Below are 12,273 nucleotides of genomic sequence, written 5' to 3' on the forward strand. Positions count from 1 at the left end.
GTGTTTTCGTGGCTTGCTGGCCTGTCACGTCCTTGTTCCCAGGGCAGCTTTGCGAGAAGAAGGATTTCTAATCACCCTAGGCTCACAGCCTCCCAAATCGCCTTCTTAACACTTTCTAATTTACCGGCACTTTATCCTGACGTCCCCCGGCAGAGAGATGATGAATGGGGCTGATCATAAAAAAGAGTTATGTTCCCACCGCTTGAAACCGGAGTGGGACTTGCTGCTTTCTCCGACGCAGCCAGGCCGCTGGGGCTACACCACCAATCCCCTTCCCCCGGAGGGCATGTCCTGCCTCCCTGGCCTCCGACAGTACCCGCCTCATCCTCACCTGCCCTGCTGAAGAAGAGCCAGCCGGATGCTCCCTGCCCAAATGCAAAGGTCTCCTCCCTCCAATCCCAGCGTGGGACTCCCCTACTGCCCATAAGCCGAGGACATGTCACTCTGTCCTCGGAGGGAGAGGACCGGGGGATGGGAAATGCTCATGGCAAGCGGAGACCCGACACGGAGATTTTAATGGAACTTTCCAAAACAAATTCCCCTCCCTACCACCCCACCCACCCCTCCCATCCTCAATTTCAGCATCGTCTTCTGGTCAGGGCAGGAGAGAGGGTGTCAAGAGACCCGTGTTCTACCCCCAGCTCTGCTCCTGAGTGACCTTGGGCCACGCGGTTTCGCTGTTCCGTGCCTCGGTTTCCCCATCTGTCACATAGGGGTAACGAGACCCGCCCACCTTTGTAACACGCTCTGATGACGCCTGATCGGGTCCCACTGAGTCTCTATTTCCAGACTAAAGAGACTGAGCTCATTCAAACGCAGCTATCTGAGCCGGGTCAAGTCTGGCCACTGCTTATCGTACTAAGGCGAGCATTAGGCGCCCAATTCCCTTTAGAAAATTAGTGGGATCTGGGCACTTAACTCCTTTACGCCCTTGTAAAATCCCAGTCTAAGTCCTCTAGAGATGGGGGCCCCGCTATCCAACCCCCAGATGCAAACGCTGCTGAATAGAGGCAGAGAGGGAGCAATGTTTGGAGGACACATCCGAATTCTTTGGAGACCACCTCTAGTTTCCTGTCAGGCCAGCGTGTCTGGTCAGGGCTGGGTAAATCCCCTTCCTCGGTTCCCAGGAGTCAGGGGAGAAGGCCTGGATACAACCCCGCCCTCAGTCCCATCACCCAAAACAAGTTTCCCCACCCCGGCCCCAAAGGCGAAAATTACTTTTCAGCGGAGTTATAAACCCAGTGAAAGGACAAAGGAAGTAGGAGGGAAATAGACATCAAAGCCCGACAAGATCCGAGTTCCTCAGCAGCCCTCGGATTGCCACGCACCTGGCCTGCCGGCTAGGAGCCCCCCGCCGCCCCCCTGATCGCACAGCTGTGCCAGGCGTCGCCTATCCCAGGACGCAACTCAAGGAAATGTCCATGGCACGGCCTGGCCGAGGTCACCAGTGGGGCTGTCTGGCCTGAGATTATCCACGTTGGTGCATTACAAACGCAGAAGCGCTGGATCAGCCATGGTGCATCAAAATGCCGGCCCGGCTGCCTCCATCTATGCCCAGCGGTCAAGAGCAAGCATGACCCACCCACGAAGGCTCTCAGGCCACCTGGCTGGAATCCCTGCTGACCCGGGTCACCCGGACAAGTCTGCCCTCTGGGAGCAAGGCCCGAGCCGTGCGGGGCTCGAGGAGCCGCTCGGGCTGCAGGCAGCCAGCAGGACAGACGAGGCAGAGCTGAAGCTGCACTCGGGCTGTCCTGCCAAAGAAGCGGCTAAACCAGTCTGGCGGCAGCACCGCGGAGACGCTAGCGCAGCCGGCGGGGAGAGAAACGCCAGACCCGGGTCTGTGGGAGCCTGTGTGGGAGAAGGAGGCAGGAGGCAGTTGGGAAACACTTCGCACTCACAGGCCCAAGAAAACACCCTGAAAGCTGAGACGCTCCAGGGGAGCTGGAGCGGCTGGAGGAGTGATAGTACGGTGGGCATCTCTTTGCGGCTCACACCCCCTACCCTGGCCCCAACCTGCGTCTACTGCTTAAGAGATGCCTGATCTGCTACAGCAACCAAGTTCCTGCCCCCCCCCCCCCCCCCCCCGCAAGGAGCCTGCCCAGCCTCCTTGGGCTTCTGGGACATGTGGCCTGGGTGCCGCACTCCACCAGGAACCCTTGCCAGATCCCATCGCTGCCACCAGCTCCCCTAGAAACGGGGGGCGGGTCTTGTCAGCATCCACTTCCCTTCAGCGGGAAAAGGCTCCGCCAAGCTCCCAGGGGCTGGCAGAGACATGCAGAAAGAGACAAGGGGAGTTTTATTTTGCTTTTTTAATTTTACAAAATTGTAATTAAATAGGGAGCGAAATCCTGTTAGCTCAATCCAGCCCCGCTGGGAGTTCCCTCTACTTCAGACAAGCTTCTTTCTCCCCCTCCCTTTACTGAGAGAATCAAAATTGTATTATCCATTGGCTCTGGTGCCGGCCTGCGCAGTGTCCGCAAAGTCAGGGCTTGATCCGAAGCCCACCGAAGTCACTAGCAGAAGCAGCATGGACTAGTGGAATGAGCACAGAGCTAACCCTCTAGAGACCTCGATTCTATCCCTGGCTCTGCTGGGTGACCATGGCCAAGTCATTTCCCCTCTCTGTGCCTCAGTTTCCCCTGCTCACTTTGGGGGCAGGGACTGGCTCTTGCTGTGTGTGTACAGAGCCTAGTACATTGGGGCCTGGATCTCAGCTGGGCCACCTTGACACTACATACTATAATTAAGTCAATGGAAAGATTCCCAGGCCGGGCTGGGATCAGTCCCTGCGGCAGAACGCACACACGCAGTGGGGCAGGGTGAGCCGGGAGGTGGCCGGGCTTCTTTCCCGGCTCGGCCACTGACTGATCTGATCCCTGGGAAGCGGCTTCCCCGTGCTGGGCCTCTGGGTCCCCGTCTGAGGAATGAAGATAACAATACTCAAAAGCACCTGGAGCTGTAGATCTCCCGCCTATTAGCATTAATTCATGCCAACGAGTGTTTCGGAAGCGATATCGGGCGTCAGGGTTTAAGCTGATCTCTAGCTATTGGGGATCGAGATGGGACCTAATGTGTGTGTGTGTGGCGGGAGGGGGATGTCGGATTATCTCACTTCCAATCCTCGGGGGGGTTCGGACACTTTCCTCTGAAACATCAGCCGCTGGCCACTGCCAGAGACCGGATAATGGGCTGGATGGATCTGGGGCCTGATCCAGTCTGCCAAGGTCTAGGAATGAGAAGCTCCGCCCGCACCCGAATAGCACCCAACTCCACGAAGAGTCCCACCAAGATCTATCAGGTGATAGGTGAAGTAAGGTGCTCCTCTCTGTAAGGAAGGCTGGGAAAATCTATTAAACACACAGGCCAGATTGTGCCCCCTCATTCATTCCCAGTGGCACCTGATTTCAGTGGCACTGCTTCTGGGGTAACTTACCACTACTACGGTCTAGCCCTCTCTCTGTCCCGTCATACACTTCTTCCTTCCCTGCCTCTGTTTCTTTAAAAAATAATAATAAAAAAAAAAACACTAAGGAAATTAAATTACAAAAACTCCGTCAAATACTCTCCAGGCAGGAAATGAACGAGTTAAATATCCTCGCTCAGCAATGCAGCGCCTCTGTAGTCTTTTTGATTCCGGTGTTTCTTTACTAGTGTTTATGTTGATGAATGCATGCCGTATGCTATGGAAGAGGCAGGAGACGCAGTGTGACTAAGCTAAGACTCCCGGGAGGAGAGTTACTTTTGCCTTGCCAGACTCCAGAGAGTTGTAATTATTAGCAGCATGTGCAGAGCTCAGGGCCCCACTGCGCTAGGTGCTGCATGTGCCCAGAGCGAGAGCCGGCCCCAGCCCCGAAGAGCTTACCATCTAAACAGATAACACAGAGGAGGGGCTGGTGCAAGGAAGTTTCGCCAGGGCGTGAAACTTCCACCTTGCACCCCCCAGCCCTGTGGCAGCTCCCCGCCCCCCCTCCGCCCTGAGGCGCCCTCCCCCTGCGGCAGCTCCCCCCCTGCCCTGAGGCACCCCCCCGCGGCAGCTCCCCCACCCCGGGGAGCCGTGCGGCAGCTCCCCACCCCAGCTCACCTCTGCTCAGCCTCCTCCCTGAGCACGCCGCCCCCACTCTAATTCTCCTCTCCTCCCAGGCTTGCAGTGCCAAACAGCTGATTGGCGCCGCAAGCCTGGGAGGCGGGATAAGTGGAGCGGCGACCGCGCACTCGGGGAGGGGGCGTACGAACGCTGTAAAAAAATGGTGCCCCAAATCTTGGCGCCCTAGGCAACCACCTAGTTTGCCTAAACGGTAGCACCGGCCCTGCACAGAGGGTGGGAGAAAGGAAGTCAGGGGTAAAATTCCCATTGCCTTCAATTCCACCTTCAGTGACTTGCCTGACAACATGCAGGGGCCTGCGACCGAACTGGGAACCGGATCCCAATCTCCTGAGTACAGCCCAGGACCTCATCCGTTAGCCCATCCTTCCTCTCTCAGCAGTAATTTCATGAGCATAAGTTTGTACCGCCCCCCCTCCACCCTGACCCATGCTCCTTTAGAAACATAAGCCCATAACCTCAGAGGTATCTAGGCTCCTAACTCTTACAGGATCGGGGCCTTAAGATACATTTTCGCCCAGATTTCTAACCTTGGTAACGTGCACATGATGGTCCTGCATGCACAGCTGCTCCATCAGGTTGCACAGATACCCACTGGGGAGCACAGCGTCGTGTTGGTGCAGATAACCGCGTGTGTAACGTGCACATGCAAACAGCAGAGGTCGGTTTCAGAATTTGCCTCTTAAACTAGACTCATAAAAATGACTCGGAGATACGCTGCGGGAGAAAACTCCTGCCCTGCCACGGAGGAGGCACAAGCGACCTCGTTCTGTCCCTATCCACTGCCTAGATATACGCATCCGTATCCAGTGATTGCTACATCAAATTTTATATACGCTGGTATCATTAATTACACAAACCGCGAGGCCAGCTGATAACATTAAGCCAAGGAACATCAGAGAATTGAGCACGAAGACAGCAATTCTTTATTCACTCTTCGGCAGCCTAGACAAAGCTGGCTCCCCCCGCAACCAGAGCCCCCACAAGTCTCCGAGGGGCAGCACCTCGGCTGGCGTAAATGGACATAGCGACAGTAACCTCAACGGGGCCTCATTGATCGGGAGTTTTCTTTCAGGCTCCGATTCAGGGCAGCACTTAAGCAGGAGCGTAACTTTAGGGGTGCGGCAGATTCTCCGTCGCTTGCAGCCTTTCGATCCAGCCCTGCCCGGCTTTCCAAAAGACAAGCCCGAAATTATGGGCTTTGACTGATGCAGGAATCGCCAGGAGACGTTCTCTGGCCTGTGTGAATGCAGGAGGCTCGGGCTAGAGCCACACGATGGTCCCTTTCGGCCTGAAAATATCTGTGCTCTCCCAATGATTTCAATCCCCCCGGGAATTCCGGGTGTGCGTAAGCGCTGTCCTGAACAGGGGCCTTCGATTGTGCGTGACCCTCCCCAAGGTGGGGATTGTCTCCTCTGTGTCTGTACAGCACCTTGCACAATTGGGGAATTTGGTCGTGCCCATCAGATAAACTTTTACAATTGCCCCTCACCACCTTAAACTGGATTGCAGTGGGAGCAGCCTTCCCCACCACCCCGGCCAGGAAAGCATTCGTCTGCCATTGCTAAGGGTTACACACGGATCCTGCCCTAAGAGAAAAGCACCATGCACCCCCGGCCCTGCATCACAGCGGAGCACACAAGCATGGAGTCGTTCAACCCTGCTTCTGAACTGCCTGCCTGCGGGAGGTGTGAGGCTCCGGGCTGGTTTACTTGCTCGGGGTTTGAATTCGTTAATTTCCCATTGTTTATCTGAACGGCAGGGCGGAACGCAAACGTATTTACAAGCGGCTCCCGGGCTGACATGGGATCCAGGCTCCAGGCAGCGTGGGTGGAGGAGAAAAGACCAGTCCTCTCTCCAGCGTCTGGGATGCGGCTCCTGTGGGCTCAGGGTAAGGCAACCGGGCCCACGGCAGCTCCCACCCGGATCCCAAGCCGGAGGAGCTGCAGCACGAGGGCAATCAACCGCTTCTTGGAGTTTAACAGCCAGGCCTTGAAAATAACTGGAGCAAATGAGAGCCTCCCCCTGCGAGGCCTGGCTCATGGGAGCAGCCCTTCCTCCCCCAAAGTGACCCAGTCACTTCAGTGAGGCCCTGGCTTGCAGGATCAGGCCCTGCGACCCAGCAGACAGCTTGTGCAACACTCCCATGGGCGTACGATGAGCAGCCGATCCGGCTGGCCTTTTAAAAACAGGTTCCCCTTGGTTCTCCACCCACGCCCCTAAGCGAAGAGGGGTGAAGCTCGGCCCTCTCCAGGCCAGTGAGTGCTGGGGGCAGCATCAGCAGGTCTCCCCACTTTGTGCTCCCCAGCACGTGCGGCCAGATGACAGTGACCTCCTGAGCAGGTGCCCTGGGGACAAAGGGGATCTACGCTCCCCCTTTGCCTCCCAAGGAGATGTGATCATTGCTGGAGCAGCTGAACGCCGCCTCCCCCCTCCAGCTCCTCCATGCCGGGCCAGCCCGGAGAGGGCAATCGACAGAGGAGACAGACACATGCTAGATTAGCCCGAGGGGCAGGTATGGGGATGCAAGAGTGACAGAGTCAGAGGGGTACGTGGGGGACGACAGAGACAGACCAGAGGGGCACGTGCCGGGAGGGTGGACGTGTGCCACAAAATTCAACAGCCTCCGACCAGGAACGCTGGGAAGTTTCTCGGGTTTCTCGGCAGCCCCCCCTCTTTGGGAGGAAAGCCTCAGCGTCAGATCCCCCAGCTCCCTTTCCAAGTAGATCGCGTTTGGCTGAGACGCCTGCCAATTCTTGCAGCGCCGCATATTAACGAGCCCCTCCTCCCCCCCCCGGCCCCCATTCTGCGCACCACTCACACAAAGGCCAGCGCCACGGAAGGAACGAAGTGGCCAAATAACTGCGAGGTGGGCAGAGACCTTCGATATTCCATTCATAAAAATATTCCCCCATGCTAGCTGCAGGGGACGGCGCCTCCAAGCAAGATCGTGCTCATTTTCAATGACCTCAACTCCCCCGGCCCCCAGGGCGATCCTGGATTGTCCGAGCCACCTCTAGAGGGCGACAGAGTCTTACTGGATGTTTGCTTATGGCAGCAGGTTTCACAGTCAGTAATAAAGGGTCCCGTGCTGTCCAGGTACAAGGTCACACGCTCCCTCTCCGTGAACCCTTCCTTCCCCACCTTCCCAAAGGCCCGACAGCCTCAGGGTGAAGGTGGAAGCAGGAGGCATGTGTGGATCACTAGTGATCCACGGGTGCTGCCGACGGCCGGCAGGGGAGTCCAATCCTCCTGCCCAACCGTAGGAAACTGAGTTTGAGACCGACCCAGGTCCGCAGCCTGCTCAGAGGTGGGAGTCCCTGGACCTAATCACATCAGCCATACCATCAGGGGCTCGTTCACCTGCACATCTACCAATGTGATATATGCCATCATGTGCCAGCAATGCCCCTCTGCCATGTACATTGGCCAAACCGGACAGTCTCTACGCAAAAGAATTAATGGACACAAATCTGACATCAGGAATCAAAATACTCAAAAACCAGTGGGAGAACACTTTAACCTGTCTGGTCATTCAGTGACAGACCTGCGGGTGGCTATATTACAACAGAAAAACTTCAAAAACAGACTCCAAAGAGAGACTGCTGAGCTAGAACTGATATGCAAACTAGACACAATCAACTCCGGTTTGAATAAGGACTGGGAATGGCTGAGCCATTACAAACATTGAATCTATCTCCCCTTGTAAGTATTCTCACACTTCTTATCAAACTGTCTGTACTGGGCTAGCTTGATTATCACTTCAAAAGTTTTTTTTCTCTTAATTAATTGGCCTCTCAGAGTTGGTAAGACAACTGCCACCTGTTTATGCTCTCTGTATGTGTGTATATAGATCTCCTCAATATATGTTCCATTCTATATGCATCCGAAGAAGTGGGCTGTAGTCCACGAAAGCTTATGCTCTAATAAATTTGTTAGTCTCTAAGGTGCCACAAGTACGCCTGTTCTTCTTTTTCCTGGTTAATCTGGCTCCGAAGCAGTGTCCATAAGCCAGCGGGGTTGGAATGGCGCTGGGTTCCCGCAAAGCAGCCGGCTTCTTTATGGCCAGAGTGTGTCTGAAAGCGCCATAAAAAACACATACACATGGTGACCTTTCCAAATGGCCGGGAAAGCTGCAACGACCAAACAACCCAGTCTGCAAACATTGCCGTTAAGGGTCGGCCCAAACGGCAGCAGGCTATAAACCCTGCAATGGCCAGCTCTCCAAAAGCCATTGACCCCGAACCCGGGCGAGATCCTGGTCACAGAACTGCACAAAGCCAAGCGGCTCGACCCAAGGTGCCTGTGGTCACAGCATCCAAGCTTGAAACCATCTGCCCAGCTGGGAGCTGGTACCCGCAGCGCTCCGAGCCAGGGCAAAGTTTCCCAGCTGCCTTCAGAAAGTGCTGCCTTTGCAGGGGTGGGGCAGGGAAGGGGAGTCCATCCCCCCATATTTTCCCAGCCCCAAAGCTCTATAAACACCGCCAATTCTCCCCCTCTCCATAGCAACCCAATGAATCCCGCCCCCTGCCTCAAGATGCCCCCTGAAATATTCCCCTCTATTTCCTCCTTTCCATAATCTCCCACCACCCATCTTCTCTCTTACAAGGCAGCCTTCCCCGCGGCGCTGCTACCCCACAGCACAGCCCTCCAGCCCTCCAGCACATGACTCGCCACCGCCCAGACGCCACCCGCACGCTGCAAAAGAATCCGGATCGGCAGCTAAGACAACTTGGGAGCCCCCTGGCTCTGACCCCTTGATCCATCAACCACTGGCAGATGGTGATGGCATCCCACCAGTCAGAATGGGGCGAAATTCGGGGGCAGGCTGTGGGCCAGCGTCTCTCTACAAAGGAGGAACACTGCACGTTACAGCCACTCAGCAAAGGGGCCTGCCTCCCCCATGCCCCGCACAGTACATGCTCCATCGGAAGGGCCCGATCCGGCAGGCAACTGAGCACCCACGCCCACTTCAATGGGGACTGGCAGGACTGGGCCCCTCATTCACAAACACGACCCGATTTCAAACGAAACGCACAAAGAACAAAGAAAAACGACCCAATGTCCTCAAGACCCCCTCCTCCCAACTGCACCAGCTGCAGGTGAAGGGCCCATGGTTATAATTTAAAGGGATAGCGCCATCATCACGGCAGCTGCTGGGTGCTAAGCGGTTGAAAATCTGCCCCCTAGCGTCATGTCGTCCATGCCCTAAATTTAGGTTCAAAATACTAGGCGACGGGGCCCCTGTAACTCCATCTCCAGCAGCCGAAGGGTCTGGCCCAGAAAGTGAAACTAAGCGAACACCTTGGAAAGGGGGAAAGCCCAGCACAAAAAGCCAGGCCTGCGTTTGTCTGTCTGATCTCCTCTCCCGAGGTCTCTGCGGGACTCTTACCAGTGACGCGGATCAGAAAAGTTTTGTTCTGACGGAATTTTCACCCGGCCGGTGTCCTTGCCCAGCGCTGTTATTCGTCATCCGTTAATAACACTTGGCTAGACGAAAAGCACCTCTGGAAGAGCACTCTCAAGGGGCTTTGGTATCATTAGCAGCTGGGTAAAGTGAGGCAGTGTGAGCTAGTGGACAGCCCATGGGGAGATGGCTCCGGAGACCTGGGCTCTCGGCTCTGTGACCTTGGGCAGGTCGCCCTGTGCCTCGGTTTCCCCTCCTGCCCTTGTCCATTTAGACTGTACACTCACAGGTTGAGGGACTGTCTCTGTACAGAACCTAGCACAAGAAGGGCCTCATCTCAGCAGAGACACCTAGGCGCCACCGTTATACCAACAGCCCCATTCTACAGACAAGCAGACTGAGGTGCAGAGACACGGCCACAGTCACGGAGAGAGAACAAGGACAGAGCTGAGAACAGAACCTAGGTCCCCCCACTTCCCCATCCGAAGCGCTCCACTGACCCACGGGCCGTGCTGCCTGCCAGCATGCTCAGAGCTGTACAGGGCTCTGGAGACCTTAAGTGCTTAACGAACCTGCACAGAGATGAGCAATCACCTCCTTGCTCTAGGCCAGGTGCCGCTTCCCGCTGCTACAACGCTGCTTCAGCGGGCTCCGGGCACCGGCATGGCCCACAGCGCTGGACGGCCCGCCCACTTTCCCATCCCCAAGCATGGCCCACAGCGCTGGACGGCCTGCCCCACTTTCCCATCCCCAAGCCAACCGCCCCACTTTCCCATCCCCAAGCATGGCCCACAGCGCTGGACGGCCTGCCCCACTTTCCCATCCCCAAGCCAACTGCTCCCTGGGCGACTGAGAGGGAGACGGGAGAGCTCCGAGCAAGCCCCAGACGGGAGGGTGGAACTATTGACAGGCCCTGCCGCTCCAATATCACGAGTGGCTCCAGATCCCACAGCTGCGTCTCTATTGATCCCCCATTACGTCGGAGGCTGGGTGCGCGTTTAGGGAAGGGGGGGCGGGCGGTCTCTGCACAGGGGGTGGGGGTACTGCCCCAGCTGCTTAGCCGGCAAAGTCCTGTCCTCAGCCACATGCCAGGAGGCACTCGGATCCCTGCCCCCGTCCCCCACCCCTGACGGTGACTGTCCCCAAAGGTGCCCCTGAGAGCAGTAAGCAGGAGGGCTCAACATTAGCACAGACGTCCAGCCAACTGAAAACCAGCCAGGAGGACCGCTGGGGGCCCGATCCTGTGCTGAGCACCGTTGTCTCTCAGCGCCCTTATCCAGCACCCTGCAGGATGGCCCCCCTCGCGAGGAGCAGGAACGCAGGTGGGCTATCTTTAGCATGACCAGCGTCAGGGGCTTCACAGGACCGGGCGAGGGTGGCCGATGCCCAGCATGTGGTGCCTAGTGGACTGACATCGAGCGGGGCGCCCCCTGCTGAACCCCCACCCACCCCTGTAAATCGCAGGGCCCAGCCCCCCCGTGTTTAAAAGCATTAAACTCCCCTGCTGTTTGCTCCTTTCATGCCAATAATCCTATTCCCCAAAAGGAATGTCATAAACCAGTCCCCACAGCCAGGCAGACACCTCCCCTGCAGCTGCAGGGTCCAGAGGCCACCCGGCACCCGGAGGCAGAGGGAACCCACATGGCTGGGGAACGGAGCCTTCCCCCCCCTCGCCCTCATCCGAGGGCAGGGCCAACCTTTCCGGTGGTGGCAAACCTCAGATCCGGACGGAGCGGGAGCTCCCCTTGCGTGGCTCCCCGGGGTGGGGGCAGTGTCACCCTTTCTACCCCACCCCGTCTCTATGGCAGGGCCCCCGGCAGCCCTCCCCAGCTCACCCGTGTGCTGGATTCTGGGTCAGCGCGCTGTGCCCGGGTCCAGCCCAGACAGGTTCTGCCCGACAGCCTGGGGGCTGCACCCCAAGTGAAGGGCGGGTTCCCCCCCCCACCAACTCCAGCCGGTTACCAAGGGGCTTGTAGCACCACAAAACAAACCCAGGCAGCCACTGCTCACTACCTTTTCCACCTCGCCCCATCCTGCACCCTGCAGAACAGCTCCAGCTGGGGGGGGTGTCCTCGCCGCTCCTGCCCCTCCCCCTTTGTAACAGACCCCCCCCCCCCCCTCGGTACCCACCAGCTGCTGGGAAATGCCAGCCCCCCGGTGACCCTTCAAGGTTCCCTTCTGCATCGGAGCCCGTAACAAAAGCTCGCTGCAGGCTCCCCCCCCCACCCCCGGCTCGGATGGGGAAGGCAGGGGCTGCTCACCGACTACACAAAGGCACGTTGCTGCCGGGGTAGGGGATAACCCCCCCCCCCGACTGAAATCGCCCCCCCTCCCCCCGGCCCCATCACCACGGCCACGCGCCCCCTGCCCTGGGCTGCTCCCCCAGCCCCCCACAAACGGACCCGGGAGGCGGCGATCGCCGGCCGAGAGCCGCAAAGTTTGCAGGGCTCCCGAGGGAAAAGCCCCCCCCCCCCCCCCGGTCGAGGCGATGCCCCCCCCTCCCCAAGCCGTCCGCCCCCCTCTCCCCCGCAGCGCCCGGCGCCTTCACCTACCGTGCCGGCGGCTCCCGGGAGCAAGGCTGGAGCTGTCTGCAGCCCGCAACTCCGAGCGGCTCTTTCCTTTAAGGGGAGGCGCTCCTCCTTCTCCCCCTCACACCTGTCCCTGCCTCGCACCCGCCTGGCACCCTGGCCACGCACCCAGCAACGCCGGAGCCAGGGCGCAGAGCCCCACACCAGGCGGGGGGGGGTGTCCCCCGACAGATCCC

At 58.0% G+C, this 12,273-nt stretch overlaps 1 protein-coding gene across 1 annotated transcript in view; it reads right to left on the minus strand.

Moving 5' to 3' along the window:
* The window catches only part of SEMA6B (semaphorin 6B), an 89,745-nt gene extending 77,545 nt beyond the window's left edge, over positions 1–12,200 (minus strand). The window contains exon 1 of the mRNA XM_065578435.1: positions 12,062–12,200. The gene's annotated coding sequence lies outside the window, so the exon portion shown is untranslated. The remainder of the gene's footprint in view (positions 1–12,061) is intronic.
* Positions 12,201–12,273: the final 73 nt, after the last annotated feature.

This window comes from Chrysemys picta, chromosome 25 (assembly GCF_011386835.1).
Source record: "Chrysemys picta bellii isolate R12L10 chromosome 25, ASM1138683v2, whole genome shotgun sequence".
Taxonomy (NCBI): Eukaryota; Metazoa; Chordata; order Testudines; family Emydidae; genus Chrysemys; species Chrysemys picta.